Consider the following 22,635-nt stretch of genomic DNA (forward strand, 5'->3'; position numbering starts at 1 on the left):
AAAATCTCAAAAAAACCTAGAAACAAAGGTCACATAGCCGTGTGGAACGCCCCAGACTGTGTGACTTTTGAAGTTGGGACATCATAAACCATAATTTATACATATTTTTACCCAATGCTTGGCGTATTTATGAATGATTTCTCCTTGGTTTTAGTGAATTCGATGCTCATAATCCTTTAATTTCATGTTTTATACTCAGGAGGGCTTAGGATAGAAAAAAGAGAAAGAAACAGGCCAAAAACGGATAAATTGGGCCTAAATCATTATTTCAAATGGCTTAGGCACTTACACACGAGTACTCCACACGCCCGTCCGTGACACACGGGTAAACCACACACTCGTGTGTCATAGCCGTGTCGACTAAGAACCAACTCAGTATTGCACACGGCCTGAGCAACTTCACACGGACGTGGCACACGGCCGTGTCTCTACCGAGCCCAAGCCTAGTTCTATTCGAAAAAGGGCACTTTTGAGGGTTTTGAAGCATTCTAAAGCCTATATAAACCCCCTAGAAGATAATTAGAGGGACACACAGAGTTGGAGGTGGAAAATACTGGCGAATAGCCATCGGAATCACCTCAGAGATAAGATCTACATCAAGACTGAAGATTTCCATCCAATTTCCTAGAAGTTTTTGGGTTTCTTTATGTTTTGTTGTTTTCCAAACTTCGAGATGTTTTCCATTGTTATTATGAACTAAACCCCCTAAATACCTAAGGGAGATGAACCCTATGACGAATCTTATTACTATTTGAATTATATGATAAAGACTTATTCTTATACTTAATTTTGAGTTCTAAATTCTTGTTTTAATATTCCAGGGTATTAATTTAGGTTTTGATGTGCTTAATCAGTGGAGTAAAAGTCATTGTTTAAGAGTAGATCATTCATAATTAAGCGGAGTTGAATGCAATCCTAGAGATAGGACGACATAAATCTGTCGGATTAGAGTCAAATCTAATAAGGGAATCCATAAATCGAGTTAATGCGACAATAGGGGTTTTAATTAGAAAGAGATTTCAATTAATCAACCTAAAGTCAGTTGTTCTTAGTCTTGAGAGAGATATTAACATAAATTAGGGAATTCTACGGATTAAGTTAGGTGAATAAATTGTCTAATTCAAAAGTAATAAGTGAAGTCTAGGTGGATTCTTCCTTGAGTATCGTCTTCTCCATCGGTTTTCCCTAAAGTATTTTCCAAATTTCATCTTTGTCGTAATCTTAGTTAATTAGATAAATAGTTTTAGTTTAAAAAAACATTTTAATTTTTAGGCTAGATAATAAAAAGATAGTAATTACTAGTACTTTTAGTCCTCGTGAATACGATATTTCCGGTCTCATCATAACTATACTATTGTTCGATAGGTGCACTTACCTTAAGTCAAATTTTTAGTTAGTTTCACGATCATCAAGTTTTTGGCGCCGTTGCGGGGGACTATGATATTAGGAACGCTTAATTTTTATTACTTTAGCCATTTTTTTATTGCAATTTAATTTTATTTTTGCTTAAATTACTAAATTTTATTTTATTTACTTCTAACAAGTTTTTATAGTTTATGACTAGAAGAAACCCGTTAGGACCTCTACTTTTTGATAGTGAAACCGAAAGCACAGCCCACAGAAATCGAAGAAAGAGAAGGCAAAGCCTACGATACATAGAGGAAGGGCAAGAGGACGATATTCAAACCACAATCAAGGAGATAGCTGGTAATCAAAATAATTCGCTACCTCTTGTGGCTGTTGCGAACCCAGTAAATCAGGATCCGGCTCCTCTACTATGTATGATTATGCTAAACCTACTTTAACAGGAGCTGAATCGAGTATAGTTAGACCTGCTATTGCTGGAAATAATTTTAAACTGAAACCTAACACGATTCAAATGATACAATAGTTTGTTCAGTTTGATGGTTTGCAGGATGAGGATCCAAATACTCATTTAGTGAATTTTCTGGAATTCTACAACACTTTTAAGATCAATGACGTTCCTGACGGTGCCAGTCGCCTTCGGTTGTTCCCAATCTCATTGAGGAACAAAACTAAACAGTGGTTAAACTCGTTACCACGAGTGTCAATCACTACTTGGGAACAAATGACCGAAAAATTTTTACTAAAATATTTTCCGCCAGCTAAAACAGCTAAATTAAGGATTGATATTTCTTCTTTTGTGCAGATGAATCTAGAAACTTTTTATGATGCATAGGAGAGATACAAGGACCTATTGAGAAGGTGCCCTCACCATGGATTACCTTTATGGTTACAGGTTCAGACTTTTTACAACGGTGTGAACCTTCAACAAGGCAACTTATCGACGCAGCCGCCGGTGGAACTTTAAACAACAAAACACCTGAAGAGGCTCATAAATTTATTGAAGAGATGTCATTGAATAACTATCAGTGGCAAGTCATGAGAAGAAAGCCGACAAAAGCAGCTGGTGTTTTCAACCTCGATGCGGTCAATATGCTATCAAACCAGGTAGAACTTTTAAATAAAAAGATTGATGGTTTATATGGTTCTATTTAGGTACATGCAGTGATGAGGTGTGATTCAAATGGAGGAATGCACAACCCAGATTATCCATCCTTCAACCCTGGCACCGAGGAGGAACAAGTCCACTATATGGGTAATAACTCTAGAACTCAAAATAACCCGTATGGTAACACTTATAATGCAGGTTGGAGGAACCATCCCAAATTTTCGTGGGGTGGTCAAAGAAATCAAAGGCCACAACATCCTTCGGGTTTTCAACAACCACCTTACCAGCAGGAAAAGAAACTGAACCTTGAGGAGATACTAACGAAATTTATAGCGGTATCTGAAACACGTTTCTAAAACACCGAGATAGCTCTTAAAATCAGTAAGCATCAATTCAAGGGCTCAAGAATCAAATAGGCCAGTTGGCAAAGATGATTTCCGAACGACCACAAGGTAGCTTGCCAAGTAATACTAAAAATAACCCAAGGGAGTAGCTTAATGCAATTACTGTTCGAGATGAAGAAGGGTTAGTTGAACCAGAACCAGAACCGAAACACAGATTTGTGGTAAGTAAAGGTAAAGATGAGGTGGACTACAGTGAGCAAAAATCAGTAAGTAGAGAATATAAACCTCGTGTACCATATCCCAATGCGACAAGGAAAGACCATACAGACGAACAATTTGGTAAATTCCTTAAATTATTAAAGAAATTACATATTAACTTATCGTTTATTGAAGCTCTTTCGCAAATGCCAAACGCAGTTAAATTTTTAAAGGAGCTTTTAGCAAATAAGCGGAAGTTGGATGATACGTCGCATGTGAAGTTAAGCGCAGTTTGCTCAGTCATTCTACAGAATAAGCTACCCAACAAATTGAAACATCTAGGGTGTAACACCCCGTACCCGAGACCGTTTCCGGAGTCGAACACGAGGTGTTAACGGACTTAATTCATTAATTAAACAGCTCATACAATTCATTTTAAAATTTCTAGACAAGCTGGCTAACTGCATCACGGTCGCTTTAAAAATCATATCTCGAGTTACGAAACTCGAAATCCAATTCCGTAAATTTTTCCTGAAACTAGACTCATATATATATCTACTAATTTTTTTCTAGAATTTTTGGTTGGGCCAATTAGTACAGTTTATTAGTTAAAGTCTCCCCTATTTCAGGGTTCAACTACTCTGACCTCTGTGTATTACGAATCAGATATCTCCCTATACAGACCTTGAATGACTATTCCGTTTGTCTCTAATAAAACTAGACTCAATAAGGAATCTGTACATATAAAGCGTGACTTCTAATTATCTTTATAAAATTTATGGTGAATTTCCAAAGTCATAACAGGGGATCCAGAAATCGCTCTGGTCCTGTTTCACAAAAATTTAAACATCTCATAAAATATAGCTCATATACCTGTTTCGCTTATTCCATATAAAAATAGACTCATCAAGCTTCGATTCCATAACTTATTCATTATTTAATTCCATTTCTACTATTTTTAGTGATTTTTCAAACTCACGTCACTGCTGCTGTCTGAATCTATTTTATGGTAAATTTTACCTATTTCATGGTTTCCATGGATTAGCTAGCAATTTGACATACATAATACCAAATATGATCATGATTAGCCATTCCAATGGCTAATCATTACCAACATTTCTATTTCCATACCACTCAATAACCATATCATAAGACCATACATATAAAATGATTATAATGCTATACATGCCATACTCAAAATATACAAGCCATTATGCCAAGATGGTATACGGATAGTGTGGCGTGCCTCCGACCGTTTCGATTTCGAGCTGGCTTGTCAACACTACAAGGAATGAAAAGGAGGAGTAAGCATAAATGCTTAGTAAGCTCACATGCAAATAGCAAGTAACATAACCATATAAGCAAATATAAAACATCATTTGCATAATCATCAACAAGACATTCATATCACCTTTTCATTTATCATCTTACCATATTGTTGTTATATCGAGTTTTCAACCCGAGGGTTAAGTACATACCTGTTCAAAGTATCCATTTCACAACACTTACCAATACGTCCCTTTCATCTTGAGTATTCCTCCATTTGAGTAGAACTTTACCCGTTGAACACATCGAATATAATTCGGATACATGGAAAGTTTGCACATAAGTGCCACATATGTAGCCAAGCTACCATGTAACCCGCCCATAAGTGAACTCGGACTCAACTCAACGAGCTCGGGCGTTCGCATCCATAAGTGAACTCGGACTCAACTCAACGAGTTCGGATGCCTAGTTACATCTCACGAACTCGGACTCAACTCAACGAGTTCGGACGCTCGCATCCATAAGTGAACTCGGACTCAACTCAACGAGTTCGGATGCTCAACCATCCTAGTGACATGTCACTTGTATCCTAATCTATTCCTAAGGTTCAAGCGGGCTTTTTTCCTCGATCTCACATCTTTGCCGTCTTCCACGGAATATCGAAATCGATACTTGGTGATAGTTCATACTCATCAAGTAATTCACATAATTACATATTATCAAACAATTATCACAAGTATAATATTTCATAATAATTATCATATCATTTAAAAACATTAAAACATTTAAAATAATAACTATGTTACCAACATTTACATATGAACTTACCTCGTATGCTAAAATGGCTATTTTACCATTTTGTCCACAACTTGGTATTTTCCCCATTTTAGCCAATTTCAGTTTTCCTTGCTCTATCATTTAAAATATAGTCTAATTAGGACTCACATTATTCAAATTGACCCAAAATCATATTTTGGAAAAATTACAATTTTGCCCTAAACTTTTGCATGTTTACACTTTTGCCCCAAAGCTCGTAAATTAAAATTCAGCCTATTTTCTTATGTTTTATGACATGCTGATCATTTTTCCTTCTATGGCAACATCAAATTCTCACTCTAACATGTACTTATGACTATTAGGTATTTTTACCGATTAAGCCCTTTTGCTCGTTTTCACTTAAAACCGAGTAGCACAAGTTGTCTAACATAATTTAAAACCTCACATTCTATCATAAAACACCAAAATACACAAATTTCACCTATGGGTATTTTTCCAAATATAAACCCTAGGTTAAATTATTGCTAGCATAAGCTAAATCGAGCTAGGGACTCCAAAAACGTAAAAATCATTAAAACGAGGCTAGAACGGACTTACAATCGAGCTTGGAAGCTTGAAAACCCTAGCCATGGTTTCTCCTTGCTATATTCGGCCATGGGGTTGAAGATGAGAAAATTGGCTTTTAATTTTGTATTTTAATTCATTTTACCCTAAATGACCAAAATGCCCTTACTACTAAACTTTCCAAAATTCCATCCATGTCCAATTTTGTCCATAGACTTAGAAATTGGTAAAATTACTCTTTAAGGACCTCTAATTAATAATCTAATTCAATTTTATGCAAAATACTTCTAGAACACAAGTTTTGCAATTTATTCAATTTAGTCCCAAATTTCAAATTAAGCACTTTATGCATAAAATTTCTTCACGAAATTTTCACACAATCATGCAATCATATCATAGACCTTAAAATAATCATAAAATAATTATTTATATCTCAGATTTTGTGGTCACGAAACCACTATTCCGACTAGGCCCAAAATCGAGATATTACAACTCTCCCCCTTCGAGGATTTTCGTCCCGAAAATCTTACCGAAAAAGTGGTCTTCACTTTTAATCTCATATTTGGTGTCAAGAACTTGCACTTAGACTGTACCTCCAATACATCTCTTCAATTTCTCATATGATCTAAAAGCTTACAGCCTCAACTCTCAACTGTTCTTAAATTTTCAACCCTTCTTAATTTCCCATGATATCATGACATAAAACCCGGATCTCAACTTGATTTAATGGAGACCGAATTCCAAGAAATCCAACAATCAAAGAGACCGAAATTCCATGAATCGATGAGTAGGAATTCATTCAATACAGATGTGATTTATAGATCTCGCCAAACATTTAACATTAGGATACATCACATTTTCCTCTTTCCGCCATAGAAATAATTACGATATGGCCTCAAGAATAATCCTTCTCATTTCCATCCCAATATCAACATTGACAAGGATAATTTTGATAGATCCCAATGCTCGGCTTTAACCCTTTAACAACTCCGATTTTATGTAACATCGGATGCTCTAAACTATCACATTACCTCACCGTCTTGAAACACATCACAATTCATACAACAATACATTCTTGAAAGTCGAAGTCTTTGCTCAATGTAGACTAGTCTAGTTCGGATGCTTGGTTACCAATATTCTCATCTATCCGAACTCTGTCAACATGTAATAAACTTTTAGCTTTCACAAGATGGAAACCTTATCATTCGTAGTGACTTAAACTAATATTCAACTCTTTCTAATAAATATAGACTTCTCGTTCAAACTATTTACTCTTTTATACGTACAAAATGAAATTCTATTATCGACTTGGGAAAATAATCCGACATAATTGTCACATGAAATCTTTCAAATAAATAATTTACCATACCGACTAAAACTCGCTTTTATCACCTATGCCTTTACCGATGTCAAATCCTTACATAGAAATTAGAAAAAATCCCAATACTAAAATCACCACATTACCAAGATCAAATTAGAAGTATAGTCATATTTGACATGATTATCACGAAATGAAGAACGATTTTTGAACATGAGTCGTAATTGACAAATTATGGAACAAAGATAACAAGAAAACCGAATAAAGAAATCCAAGATAGAGAAACCCGAATAAAGAAATCCGAATAAAGAGATCCGGGATAAAGAAACCCAAGATACGATACTATGCCGAGAATCGAAAACCAAATTCATAGAGAAAATACAGAATACCGATAATTCTTCAAAGAAAGAAAGTCCAAAAGAAAACATCATTTAATCCCACTGAAATCAAATATAACAAGATCAATATATCTTCCCATACATATATATCGATGAAGCATCAAGTAGAAGAAACAGAATCATAATATCATATGAATTCTCTCATCAATTCTTATCGATTTAAATGAAATAGAATACCCGATAAAATAGAGCAATATAAATTATAAACCAATCAGACTACCAATGCTTTCATCCAACACCGAATTAGAAGACATTCCCATATAACAAGAATTTCTTCGAAGATCAATAGCCATAGAAATATTTACGAACGGGTGAACACATAGAACATCTCAAAAGAGATCGCTAAATCAATCCGGTCATAATCTGTCACACTCGGATAATTCACATTTGAAATATCATTTCCCCAACTAGTTCTGCCGTCACAAATTTTATATTAAACCATTCACTAAAAAGGCAAATTCGAATAAATTTCGATTTACACTTTTCTCGACCTTGCACTTGAGTAATTCGATTTACCAAGGAGAATTCCTTTTCTAACTAGGACAGTGCATAACTCCAATAATTTTTACGTCAATCCGATACTTTCTGGCTCTGACTTTACTTATCAGCTCATTTTCAATCTTGAATTATACTTATAATTATTCTATCACTGAACTCTTTGGGTTCTCAACCGAAAACTTATTCAATACAAATCTCATGAAATTCCATTATAAGTACCACTTTGGTAAGGGGGAGGGGTTGTAGGACCCCTGACTCGACTTTCTTATACATACACATATGACACAACTTCCATCATCATAGTAACATCATCAAAATCATGTCATTCATTCATGTTGGCTTACACCAATTTTCCTATTGTCCCATTTAGACAATATACTTATGCATACATTCTATGTTTTCTAGACAGCTTTACTTATCCATTCAATTAATTAAATTAATTCATGCTCATGACATTATATAAGGCCAAACAAACATAGATATTTGCATCACTATCACAACTTTCATTTCGTGCATCATCATGTACATATCATTACAATCATATAATTCAGTCCAACAATTTAACATAGATAAGTTCATTTCATTATAATCTTTTACCTCATAAAAATTATATACCATTAACATTCATCAACATTCGACATCCAATCAAGACAAGGACATTTTCATTCGTATCATAATATTCTGACCTTTATTCATACCTCTACTACTTTCTATTTATTCCGTTCATCTTATCAAGTAAGCCACATACACTACATCATATGAGCATTAAGCAAATATGAATATTTATCACAACATGAACTTTCATCTCACATATTATCACATATGTATCATAAACCTTTATTCATACTTTTCTGAACCGAGACTTATCATAATCATAATTTTACTCAAATACCTTTACTTAACATTGAACATGGTTGGCGCAGCTCGGTTGGAGAGTACCCTATCTAAATAAGACGGTACTTATACGCGTCGGAAGACATCACACTATCACAGATCAGTGACATGTATAGCTAAACTTTTACACATGCTAGGTTAGTCCGAGAACCGACTAAACCTGCTCTGATACCACTAAATGTAACACCCCGTACCCGAGACCGTTTTCGGAGTCGAACACGAGGTGTTAACGGACTTAATTCATTAATTAAACAGCTCATACAATTCATTTTAAAATTTCCAGACAAGCTGGCTAACTGCATCACAGTCGCTTTAAAAATCATATCTCGAGTTACGAAACTCGAAATCCAATTCCGTAAATTTTTCCTGAAACTAGACTCATATATATATCTACTAATTTTTTTCTAGAATTTTTGGTTGGGCCAATTAGTACAGTTTATTAGTTAAAGTCTCCCCTATTTCAGGGTTCAACTACTCTGACCTCTGTGTATTACGAATCAGATATCTCCCTATACAGACCTTCAATGACTATGCTGTTTGTCTCTAATAAAACTATACTCAATAAGGAATCTGTACATATAAAGCGTGACTTCTAATTATCTTTATAAAATTTATGGTGAATTTCCAAAGTCATAACAGGGGATCCAGAAATCGCTCTGGTCCTGTTTCACAAAAATTTAAACATCTCACAAAATATAGCTCATATACCTGTTTCGCTTATTCCATATGAAAATAGACTCATCAAGATTCGATTCCATAACTTATTCATTATTTAATTTCATTTCTACTATTTTAGTGATTTTCAAACTCACGTCACTGCTGCTGTCTGAATCTATTTTATGGTAAATTTTACCTATTTCATGGTTTCCATGGATTAGCTAGCAATTTGACATACATAATACCAAATATGATCATGATTAGCCATTCCAATGGCTAATCATTACCAAGCATTTCTATTTCCATACCACTCAATAACCATATCATAAGACCATACATATAAAATGATTATAATGCTATACATGCCATACTCAAAATATACAAGCCATTATGCCAAGATGGTATACGGATAGTGTGGCGTGCCTCCGACCGCTTTTTCGATTTCGAGCTGGCTTGTCAACACTACAAGGAATGAAAAGGAGGAGTAAGCATAAATGCTTAGTAAGCTCACATACAAATAGCAAGTAACATAACCATATAAGCAAACATAAAACATCATTTGCATAATCATCAAGAAGACATTCATATCACCTTTTCATTTATCATCTTACCATATTGTTGTTATATCGAGTTTTCAACCCGAGGGTTAAGTACATACCTGTTCAAAGTATCCATTTCACAACACTTACCAATACGTCCCTTTCATCTTGAGTATTCCTCCATTTGAGTAGAACTTTACCCGTTGAACACATCGAATATAATTCGGATACATGGAAAGTTTGCACATAAGTGCCACATATGTAGCCAAGCTACCATGTAACCCGCCCATAAGTGAACTCGGACTCAACTCAACGAGCTCGGGCGTTCGCATCCATAAGTGAACTCGGACTCAACTCAACGAGTTCGGATGCCTAGTTACATCTCACGAACTCGGACTCAACTCAACGAGTTCGGACGCTCGCATCCATAAGTGAACTCGGACTCAACTCAACGAGTTCGGATGCTCAACCATCCTAGTGACATGTCACTTGTATCCTAATCTATTCCTAAGGTTCAAACGGGCTTTTTCCTCGATCTCACATCTTTGCCGTCTTCCACGGAATATCGAAATCGATACTTGGTGATAGTTCATACTCATCAAGTAATTCACATAATTACATATTATCAAACAATTATCACAAGTATAATATTTCATAATAATTATCATATCATTTAAAAACATTAAAACATTTAAAATAATAACTATGTTACCAACATTTACATATGAACTTACCTCGATGCTGAAATGGCTATTTTTACCATTTCGTCCACAACTTGGTATTTTCCCCATTTTAGCCCAATTTCAGTTTTCCTTGCTCTATCATTTAAAATATAGTCTAATTAGGACTCACATTATTCAAATTGACCCAAAATCATATTTTGGAAAAATTACAATTTTGCCCCTAAACTTTTGCATATTTACACTTTTGTCCCAAAGCTCGTAAATTAAAATTCAGCCTATTTTCTTATGTTTTATGACATGCTGATCATTTTTCCTTCTATGGCAACATCAAATTCTCACTCTAACATGTACTTATGACTATTAGGTATTTTTACCGATTAAGCCATTTTGCTCGTTTTCACTTAAAACCGAGTAGCACAAGTTGTCTAACATAATTTAAAACCTCACATTCTATCATAAAACACCAAAATACACAAATTTCACCTATGGGTATTTTTCCAAATATAAACCCTAGGTTAAATTATTGCTAGCATAAGCTAAATCGAGCTACCGGACTCCAAAACGTAAAAATCATTAAAAACGAGGCTAGAACGGACTTACAATCGAGCTTGGAAGCTTGAAAACCCTAGCCATGGTTTCTCCTTGCTATATTCGGCCATGGGGTTGAAGATGAGAAAATTGGCTTTTAATTTTGTATTTTAATTCATTTTACCCTAAATGACCAAAATGCCCTTACTACTAAACTTTCCAAAATTCCATCCATGTCCAATTTTTGTCCATAGACTTAGAAATTGGTAAAATTACTCTTTAAGGACCTCTAATTAATAATCTAATTCAATTTTATGCAAAATACTTCTAGAACACAAGTTTTGCAATTTATTCAATTTAGTCCCAAATTTCAAATTAAGCACTTTATGCATAAAATTTCTTCACGAAATTTTCACACAATCATGCAATCATATCATAGACCTTAAAATAATCATAAAATAATTATTTATATCTCGGATTTTGTGGTCACGAAACCACTATTCCGACTAGGCCCAAAATCAGGATATTACACAGGGAGTTTTATGATTCCTTGTTTAATTGGTAGTTTAGATGTTAATAATGCATTGGCAGATTTAGGGGCGAGCATTAATGTCATGCCCTATAAAATGTTTAAACAACTAGGTCTTGGGAAACCCAAACAAACTAGAATGAGCATTCACTTAGCAGATAAAACCATTAGATTTCCTAGGGGTATCATTGAAGACACACTTTTCAAAATCGATAAATTAATATTTCTAATTGATTTTGTTGTTCTAGACATGGAAGAGGATAGTGACGTGCCTTTGATTTTAGGATGACCCTTTTTAGCAACTGCTAGAACTATTATTGATGTTGGTACAAGTAAACTCACACTTCGTGTGGGTGATGAAACAATCACTCTTCAAGCTCGTAATTCAAGTAACACATTGAATATTGAAGGTGGTTGTATAAATCATGCTACTAATACTGATCATGTGGTGCAACCTTCTTTGCAGGAAACACGTTCAAAGAGCATAAATGAGTCATGTTGAAGTAACAACAAAGGACCCATCTATGAAGAGCAAAGGCTACAGATCGAGGAAATAGATGAATGGTAGACACAGAAATCGAGAAGACATGATAAACCAAAACCACGCAATGGTGAACTCAATGTTTTATCAAATCAACTTAAGGTTGGAGACAAAGTACTATTAGATGTAGCAGACCCTCTTATTGCCACTTCTGAACCTAATGGAGCAATCCCTTTTACGGTACTTAACATTTTCCCATACGGTACAGTCGAGGTAACTCATTCCAAATTCAGCACTTTAAAGGTAAATAGTACTCGTTTAAAATATTATTTTGATAAGATTGGTAGCAGGAATGAGGAGTGTAAACTCCTCGAACCACCATGATCATGCGAATGAGAGGAAAGTCAAGCTTAGACTCTAAATAAGCGCTTCTTGTGAGGCAACCCGAGCACTAACACCACTAACTAATTTTATTTTAGCTATTTTAGTATTTTTATGCAGGTACAGTGGGCCACACGGCCTGGACACACGAGCATATCCTTGTCCATGTGAAACCAAGGCTAAAAATTCCCCAAGTATCAAGCCACACGACCATGAATTCGATCCACATGGCTGTAAGATATGGCCGTGTGAAGCACACGGCCGGGACACACGGGCGTGTCCTAGGCAGTGTGAAAACTGGAGCAAATTTTTCAAATTTAAATAAGTCAGGGAGCTACACGGGTAAGGAACACGGCCGTGTGTTCAGACACAGGCATAGAAGAAGCGAACAACATCACACACGGTCGTGCGATACGACCGTGTATACCACACGGGACCGCCACACGGGCGTATCCTCAGGCCATGTGATGATTAAACGTTAAATTTTCGCTTTAAACACGGGCGTGTGACACGGTCGTGTGGCTTAACATGGGCTTCACACGATTGTGTGCCCTTTTTAAACCCCCAACCCTAACTTCTTCTTCTTCTTCTTCTCAAAATTTCTTCCCTCAAACCCTAGCCACCGCAGCCTCCCTCCCCCCACCATCTGGCCACCCCTAGCTTCCCCTTCTTCTCCTCTTTTCTTTTCATCCTTCCCCTATCACTTTCTTCCATTTTCTTCTCCTTTTCAACTCTTCCTCATACCTGCAACCCCTCCCCACAGCGCACCAAACGGCTTTACCCGCCACGCCCGTGCCTCTTCCAACGCCGCAACATCAGCAAGTAGCACCTTCGTCCATCCCGACCTTCACCCCTACCGTCTCTCCACCATCCGACCATCACCTCTTCACCTGCGTCGGTTACCCTTTTTTACCCTTTCTTTTTCTTTACTATAATTATTTATTTATATTAATTAGTATTAGTGTCTCTTTATTTATTTTTGTTATATTATTTTCAATTATTTTCATTAGCATTAATCTTAATAATAAATAATCCTGTTTGTCTTAATATATTAGTTCTTGTCCTTTTTCAAGTTATAATTGAGTTGTATTACTATCCTATCGTTGCACTATTCCCTGTTTCTATCACTTTTTACGACTTTGTCTTATAGTTTTAGACTTAGTTATTTGGTTTCTTTTTTACTTCTTGATCAATGATGACTCAAAACTCTAATTTTTACATATTTTTAGTCTCTACACATACTGTTTTAGGAGCTAAATTTTCTTTAGGATTATTTGGATTTTATTTTGTGCTAAATTATTTATTGATACAGCCCTTTTATTTTGACAGGTACAACATGACAAACACAAGAGGCAAGAAGACTGCTGTCCGCGCTTCAAAAAAATGGAAGGGTCGTGGTGCAACCTCCTCGAGCGCTTCAACTGAAGCTCGCCACCCTCTACTTCGGTTCTCGCCAAACCCATATGAAGACCTGTTTTAGCTTCTTCGCATACGACAGCTAGGTGTAGGCCGATGTATCGATTGGGCCGCTTTGGAGTAGGTCCAACTTGCTCACCTTGTTCGCTTTCATCTCAATACTACCTCGTGGGATCGGTTCTTTTCAATTATCGAGCCAACCTATTCAGAGTTGACATTGGAATTCTGCACTACTTTCCACCTACAGCACGTGATGAATACACATGACGAGGCTGGTACTATAACTTTTAGACTTGGTGGACTTGTCAGGCATATGAGTGTACCTGAGTTTAGAGCTACTTTGGGCCTCTTCAAGTAGGAGTTCATGGCTTCAGAGAATTTTCTACAGCTTCACCATCACATATACTATTCACCATCTTACTGTTGGACCGACCTTACAGTGAGCATGGTTCCCTATGACGCCAATCGCTCGAAGGCGACGTCTTCTTATAGAGCACGGCGACTAGCTATGTATTTGACTTAGCCTATTTTATCACATTTTCCTTTCGCTACCAGGCGGATCACCATAGGAGGGGCCCCATTTTCCTTGGTCCTTCTTGACTCGCCTAGCTCAACATTTCGGCCACCTTGACACTCCAGAGATGTCATCGACACTCACATTAGTTGGCCAGATGTCTCTACAGGGAATTTCCAGCATTATCCACATGGGGATGATAGAGCGACGCCATGGATTCAACCCCTCTCAGTACTAACTCGTTCAGTCTGATGACCAAGATGAGCCAGAGGGCATTACTGATGATGTCCCTCCCCCTCACGAGGATCCACCACAGCCATCGCCATCGAGTCATCGACATACTACCTCTACTACGAGCCTTTGAGGAGTGTCGTTCGAGAAGTTTACTGATTTCTGTCAGTATTGTGCTCAGAGGTTCAACAGTCTTGATGCGAGGTTCGACAGCATCGATGCCACTCTTCGACAGATTTGCCACCACCTCCACATATCTCCTTTGGCACCGCCAGTTCATGACACCGATGATGAGGACCATTGAGTCCATCTATTTTATTTTTATTTTTATTTTTATCTTTATTTTCATTTTATCTTTCTTTTATTTATTTTTGAAGACTTATGTTTTTAGATTTTGAACTATGTTTATCTTAATGGTTATTATTGAGTAAGCCTTAATTCTCTTCCACAGTGGTGTTTATTTTCTTATTAGTAACTTACAATCATGTCTCCCATTAGTCATATCTACAAATCCAGTCTTCGCTATTCCAAGGATTTCATCCAAAAATTCAGGGTAGTTTCGCTTTTCTCCCTTTCTTTTGATATTATGCTTATATTAATATTACATATCTTTGTACATTGAGGACAATGTACATCTTAAGTGTAGGGAGGTTTTTTATGTGATTATAAAAAATCCCTGAATTTTTATCCTGTTCTCAAATAATTTTCTCATATCAGTATTAAAGTGAATTCTGATTGATTTATGATTTCTATTATGTTTTTAAAGTAAATCATAGGTAACTGTGCATTGATTGTTTAAACTTTAAGACATTAGAGAATCGAGTATGATAAGTTGAAACTTTTGAGAAATAAAATTGCTAGGTTGTTTCCCTGAATTGAGGTATTATCTTGAAGTTTTGAGTTTACAAGGATTGACATCAAATACTTATAATTTTCGTGAGATTTTGAGCCTTTTAAAGCATATATCTTTCTTGCTCACTGATTTTATTGGTTATGAGTGTGTCAACATTGACTTGTTATTCTAGAACTTGCATCGATTATACATGTCGAGACCACACCCTTGATTTGATAAACTAAAATGATAAAGGCACTTAGGTTTTAACCCATTTACCCCATAAAAAGCCTACCCTTATAATTAACCCTTAGTGAACCCCTTTGAGCGTAACAAACTATTTTTTGAATTTTACCCTAAATTTTAACCCCTATATCATACTTTTTGATTCCTTGAGAATATTTCCTAATTTATTGAGTCCCTTTTTGTCAAGATTTGATTTTATTAATTGCCTAACTATTATCTTTCTTTCGAATCTTATAATTTTCTCTCATACAATTATTCTTATTTTAAAAAAAACATACATATTGGTAGTAATTCTTTGTTTTTGAGCTTAAGTATTTAATTTCATATTCTAAGATAAAGCTCATGTTTATTCAAGTGATGTTAGTTATTTTTCCAGTTAGGTAATTTATCAAGTTAATCTCGATTCTAACCATTTCTTTTTCAGCCTTTATCTACACCTTAACCCAAAGCCCCGTTACAACCCTTCAAAGACCTTTTGATTTGTGTATGATCTCATTTATAGTGGTAGAGATTTGATTTTCATGCAAGCCTATGGTAATAACTTTTCATGTTTGACTAATGAGTGCTCAATCATTGATCCTTAAACACATTGAGTGATTTGAGTGAACCTTTAGTGAGGATGTCAATCAATGTCAATTTGGAATTAAAGATAATTACTTAGATAAAGGCGGATGCCTATAATTTTATGATTAAAATGATCAACTTTGACTATTTAAAGCTTTAATGTTCTTTTAGTTAAATTTTCAATGAATGATCACTTGTGAATTATTTTGAAACATTATTGATGAGAATTATAAGTTGAGAAGAATTCATTTTGATTGTGAATTGAGGATTTTGCTTGAGGACAAGCAAATGCTTAAGTGTGGGGATATTTGATAAACCGTAATTTATACATATTTTTCCCCATGCTTGGCATATTTATGAATGATTTCTCCTTGGTTTTAGTGAATTCGATGCTCCTAATCCTTTAATTTCATGTTTTATACTCAGGAGAGCTTGAGATAGCAAAAAGAGCATGAAACGGGCCAAAAACAGACAAATTGGGCCTAAATCATTGTTTCAAACGGCCTAGGCACTTCTACACGGGTGCTCCACATGCCCGTGTGTGACACATGGGTAGTCCACACACCCGTGTGTCATGGCCTTGTCGACTATAAACCAACTCAGTATTGCACACGGACTGAGCACCTTTATATGGGCGTGGCACACGGTCGTGTCTCTGCTGAGGCCAAGCATAGTTCTATTCGAAAAGGGCACTTTTGAGGGTTTTGAAGCATTCTAAAGCCTATATAAACACTTTAGAAGTTGATTAGAGGGACACACAGAGTTGGAGGTGGAAAATACTCGCGAATAGCCATCGAAATCACCTCGGAGCTAGGATCTACATCAAGACTGAAGATTTCCATCCAATTTCCTAGAAGTTTTTGGGTTTCTTTATGTTTTTTTGTTTTCCAAACTTTGAGATGTTTTCCATTATTATTATGAACTAAACCCCCTAAATACCTAAGGGAGATGAACCCTATGACAAATCTTATTACTATTTGAATTATATGATAAAGATTTATTCTTATTCTTAATTGTAAGTTCTAAATTCTTGTTTTAATATTCTAGGGTATTAATTCAGGTTTTGATGTGCTTAACCAGTAAAGCAAAAGTCCATGTTTAAGAGTAGATCATTCATAATTAAGCGGAGTTGAATGCAATCCTAGAGATAGGACGACATAAATCTGTCGGATTAGAGTCAAATCTAATAAGGGAATCCATAGATTGAGTTAATGGGAAAATAGGGGTTTTAATTAGAAAGAGATTTCAATTAATCAACCTAAAGTCAGTTGTTCTTAGTCTCGAGAGAGCTATTAACATAAATTAGGGATTTCTACGGATTAAGTTAAGTGAATAAATTGTCTAATTCAGAAGTAATAAGTGAGGTGTAGGTGGATTCTTCCTTGGGTATTGTCTTCTCCATCGGTTTTCCCTAAAGTATTTTCCAAACTTCATTTTTGTCGTAATCTTAGTTAATTAGATAAATAGTTTTAGTTTAAAAACACACTTAAATTTTTAGGCTAGATAATAAAAAAAATAGTAATTACTAGTACTTTTAGTCCTCGTGGATACATGATCGCGTTATTTCGTGAAAGGTTTTAAATATTTATAATTAATCGTTCTTGAAACTAACTATTTTCGCGATGTAGGCAAGTGTACCTATCGAACAATAGTATAATTTTAGCAAGACCGGATTGTTGAACCCAAATGAACTAAAAGTACTAGTAATGACTGTCTTTTATTATCTAGCCTAAGAATAATGGGGTTTTGTTTTTAACTAACTAATTATCTAAACTAAGAACTCACAAAGAATAGAATTGGGGAATTGCTTTTGGGAAAATCGATTGAATGGAGACAATACCTAAGGAAAAATCCACCTAGACTGTGCTTGTTATTCCGGCTCCGAATCGGACGATTTATTCATTTAACCTGTTCCGTAGAGATCCCTAAGTTATGTTATTATCCCTATTCAAGACTAATAACGTCTAATCCCTAGATTGAATAACCGATACTTTTCTCTAATTAACACTCTAGGGTTGCATTAACTCAATCTATGGATCCCTTTATTAGGTTTCACCCTAATCCGGCAAAATCTTGTCACCCTATATCTAGACACGCAATCAACTCCGCTTAATTATGATAAACATACCCTTAGTCAGGGTCTATTCCTCCTCTGAATAAGATCTTATCTTGAATCAGTCTCCTGGGATATCAAAACAACAATTAAGAACACATAATTAAGAACAAGTTAAATATTTATCATACGATTCAGAAAATAATAACAATATTCGTCTTAGGTTTCATTCCCTTTAGGTATTTAGGGTATTTAGTTCATAACTAAATAAGAAAACATCTCATAAAAATAAAGAATACAAAACATAATGAAAACCCAAAACTCCTGAAGAGGAATTGAGGAGAGATCTTCAGTCTTGATGATGAATCTGGCTTCCGAGATGAATCAATCGGCTTCCTTGGAGTAATTCATTACTCCCTATTCTGTGTGTCCTCTTTTCTCCTCTTCCAAGGTGTATTTATAGGCTTTGGAATGCCTATGAGCCCTCAAAAGTGGCCTTTTCCGAATTGGATTTGACTTGGGCTCAGCAAGGACACGTCCGTGTCACACGCCCATGTACGATTACTTCAGGCCGTGTTCGAGCCTGTTAGAATGGCATGGACGTGTGCTATACCCGTGTGAGTCGTGCTTCGATTCTACCAGATTGACACTACCGTGTGGTCTGCCCGTGTGAGGAAGTCCAGACCGTGTTAAGTTCTTACTTTGGCCTATTTTCTCTGTTTTTGGCCCGTTTCTTGTTCCTTTCGCTCTCCTATGCTCTCCTAAGTATAAAACATCAAATTAAAGCATTAGGAGTATCGAATTCACCAATTCTAATGGAAAATCATCCATAAAATACGTTAAACATGGGGTAAAAATATGTATAAATTATGGTTTATCAAATACCCCCACACTTAAGCATTTGCTTGTCCTCAAGCAAAGTTCTCAACTCATAATCAAAATAAATTCTCCTCAACTTATAATTCTTATCGATAATATCTCAAAATAATTCATAGGTAATCATACATTGAGAATTCAACTAAAAGAACATAAAAGTTTCAAACATTCCAAGTTCAGTATTTAATCATGCAAACATAGGTGTCTCTCCGCATCTAAGTAATTACCTTTGATTCAGAATATCACAGAGTTTCACATCCTCACTAAAGATTCACTCAAATCACTCGATGTGTTTAAGGACAATAAATGAAACACTCAATAGTCAATAATGAAAAGTTATTACCATAAGCTTACATGAAAATCAAATCTCCACCACTATAATTTAAGATGATACATCAATCAAAAGGTCTTTAGAGGGTTGTAGTGAGGCTTGGTAGGGGGTGTGGTCACAAGCTAAAAGAAAGGGTTAGAATCAAGATTGAATTGAAAAATTGCCCAACTAGAAAAAGAGTTAATCTTCACTTGCGTACAATAGAGCTTCTCTCAGAATATTAAATTACAGATATGTATACATAGTGGTTTTTTTTTAAGAACAAGTTAATTATTCACAGACTAACTTATTACAAACAAGACATAGCTAAGCAATTTCTTCAACTCAAATCTCGACAAAAATAGGGATCAAATTTAGGGGATTTCAACAATAATGGGTTAAGGGTAAATATTGAAGTTGATACAAAGAATGACTTGTTAGGTTCAAAGGGGTTTACTAAAGGTTAATTGTGGAGATAGGCTTTTCATGGCATGTGTGAGTTAATCCTAAGTGCCTTAATCATTTTGATATATCAAATCAAATGGTGTGGTCTCGACATGTATAATCAAGCAAGTTCTAGAATAACAGTTCAATACTGACGCACTCAAAGCAATAATAAAAGTGAGCAAGAAAGGATTAATAGATGCTCAAAAGGCTTAAAAAGCTCACAAAAATTATGGCTTTTTGATGTTTAGACTCGTGAATTCAATTTCAAAGTAATACCTAGACTTGGGGAAATAACCTATAATTTTAAATTCTTAAAAATCAACTCATCATGCTTGATTCCCTAATGTCTTAAAGTTTAAACAATCAATGCATAAATGCCTATGTTTTAATTCAAGATATATCAATCAAAATCATAAATCAATTAAAATTTATCCTAAATATGATATGAAAGCTTTTCAAGAGAACAAGGCAATCATTCAGGGATTTTTCTGATAATGAAATAAATACCCCCCCACACTTAAGATGTACATTGCCCTCAATGTACAAAGATAGATATTAGAGTATATAAAATTAAGATAGGGAGAGAAGTGAAACTTCTTGTATTAAGAATGGATGATATTCTTGGATTGACGAGATCGAGTATTGGAGATAATTCTGGATGGCAAGCTTGACTCTAAAGGTCAGCCATTTTTAAAAAAGTAAAACAAATGAATCTTAAAAAAAATGAGTCTTAAAAACTTAATGAAAGAAAAAGAAAATAAAATAAGATAATTATTCTAATTTTTCAAGTGGCACGGCCGGTGCACACGCCCGTGTGGTTTGTGTCTCATCCGTGTTCATCGCGAATTATGATGTCGTCACACGGCCTTCTCGCACGCCTGTGTGTATAGGCCGTGTGGCTACAAGATCGTGTCGCACAGCTGTGTCTGGCGTGGTTCGCTTCTCCTACGGTCGTGTAGGTTTGCGTACGCCCGTGTCATTCTGATAGTGTTGTCCACGGGTGCTAGACACGGACATGTCGCACGCCCGTGTTTATTTGGCAGATTCGACCACAGCCATGTCGCACGGCCGTGGCATTTTATCATAGCCCGTGTTTGGGGAAATCTTCTACCCTGTTTCTGCACGGCCATATCGCACGGCCGTGTTTCTATCCGTGTTGGTCACACGGCCTTAAACACGCCCGTGTGCTTGGCTGCGCCTTTGTGGAAACACTTGTATTCAAGATTTCTATTAGTAAGTTAGGAGTTAAATACCAAAATTTAAAGAAATTAATACTGTTAGTGCTCGGGTTGCCTCCCGAGAGGCGCTTATTTATAGTCTAAGCTTGACTTACCTCTCCGTTGTATGATCATGGTGGTTCGAAGAGTTTATACTCCTCATTCCTGCTATCAATATCATCAAAATAATATTTTAATCGGGTGTTGTTTACCTTAAAAATGTCAAACTTGGGATGACTCACCTTTACCGTACCGAATGGAAAAATATTGAGTACCATAAGAGAGATTTTCTCATTCGGTGTGGTAGTGACAATGTGGGGATCTGCGGCATTTAATAAGACCTTATCACTAACCTTAAGTTGATTTGGAGAGGTATTGGGCTCGTTTTGGCGTAGTTTCGGTTTGTCGGGTGTTCTTGGTTTGTGTGTCCGCCATTCATCGAGTTCCTCGATTTGTAATCTTCGATCTTCATGAATAGGTCCTCTACTATTTCCTGAGAATGACTCGTGTGCTTCCTTCAGACTCATTTTCTGCAAAGTAGGTTGCACCATATTGTTAGTTTTAGTAGAATCGGTTAAATGATCACCTTCAATTCCTGATGTGTTGCTAGAATTGCGAGCTTGAAGGGTGATTGTTTCGTCTCTCACCCAGAGTGTGAGTTCACCTGTGCCAACATCAATGATAGTTTTAGTAGTTGCTAAAAAGGGCCTTCCTAGTATTAAGGGAGTGTTGCTATCCTCTTCTATGTCTAGAACAACAAAGTCAACAGGAAATACAAATTTATCGATTTTAACTAGCACATCTTCAATAATACCCCTAGGGAATCTTATAGTTTTATCTGCTAATTGAATGCTCATCCTAGTCTGTTTGGGTTTCCCGAGACCTAGTTTCTTAAACATTTTGTAAGGCATGACGTTGATACTAGCCCCTAGATCAGCCAATGCATAATTAACGTCTAAACTACCAATTAAGCAAGGAATCATAAAACTCCCTGGATCTTTTAGTTTGTTGGGTAGTTTATTTTGGAGAATGGCTGAGCAAACTGCGTTCAGCTCCACATGCGACGCTTCGTCCAACTTTCGCTTATTTGCTACAAGCTCCTTTAAAAATTTCATTGCGTTTGGCATCTGCGATAGAGCTTCAATAAACGGTAAGTTAATATGTAATTTTTTTAAGAGTTTAAGGAATGTACCAAATTGTTCATCTGAGCAGTCTTTCCTTGTCGCATTGGGGTATGGCACACGAGGTTTATATTTGATAGTCACTAGTTGTTTTTATTATAATCTACCTCACATTGACCTTTGCTTACCACAGTTTCGTGCCTCAGTTCTGGTTCAGGCTCAACGACTCCTTCGTCATCTTGAATATTAATTGCGTTAAGTTGTTCCCTTGGGTTAGGTT

At 35.9% G+C, this 22,635-nt stretch overlaps 1 non-coding gene across 1 annotated transcript; it reads right to left on the reverse strand.

The window, feature by feature from the left end:
* Window positions 1–2,137: 2,137 nt before the first annotated feature.
* On the reverse strand, window positions 2,138–2,244 carry LOC128286275 (small nucleolar RNA R71). The gene has a single exon (XR_008276818.1). It is a non-coding gene; the product is annotated as a small nucleolar RNA R71 (small nucleolar RNA).
* Window positions 2,245–22,635: the final 20,391 nt, after the last annotated feature.

This window comes from Gossypium arboreum, chromosome 12 (assembly GCF_025698485.1).
Source record: "Gossypium arboreum isolate Shixiya-1 chromosome 12, ASM2569848v2, whole genome shotgun sequence".
Lineage (NCBI taxonomy): Eukaryota > Viridiplantae > Streptophyta > Magnoliopsida > Malvales > Malvaceae > Gossypium > Gossypium arboreum.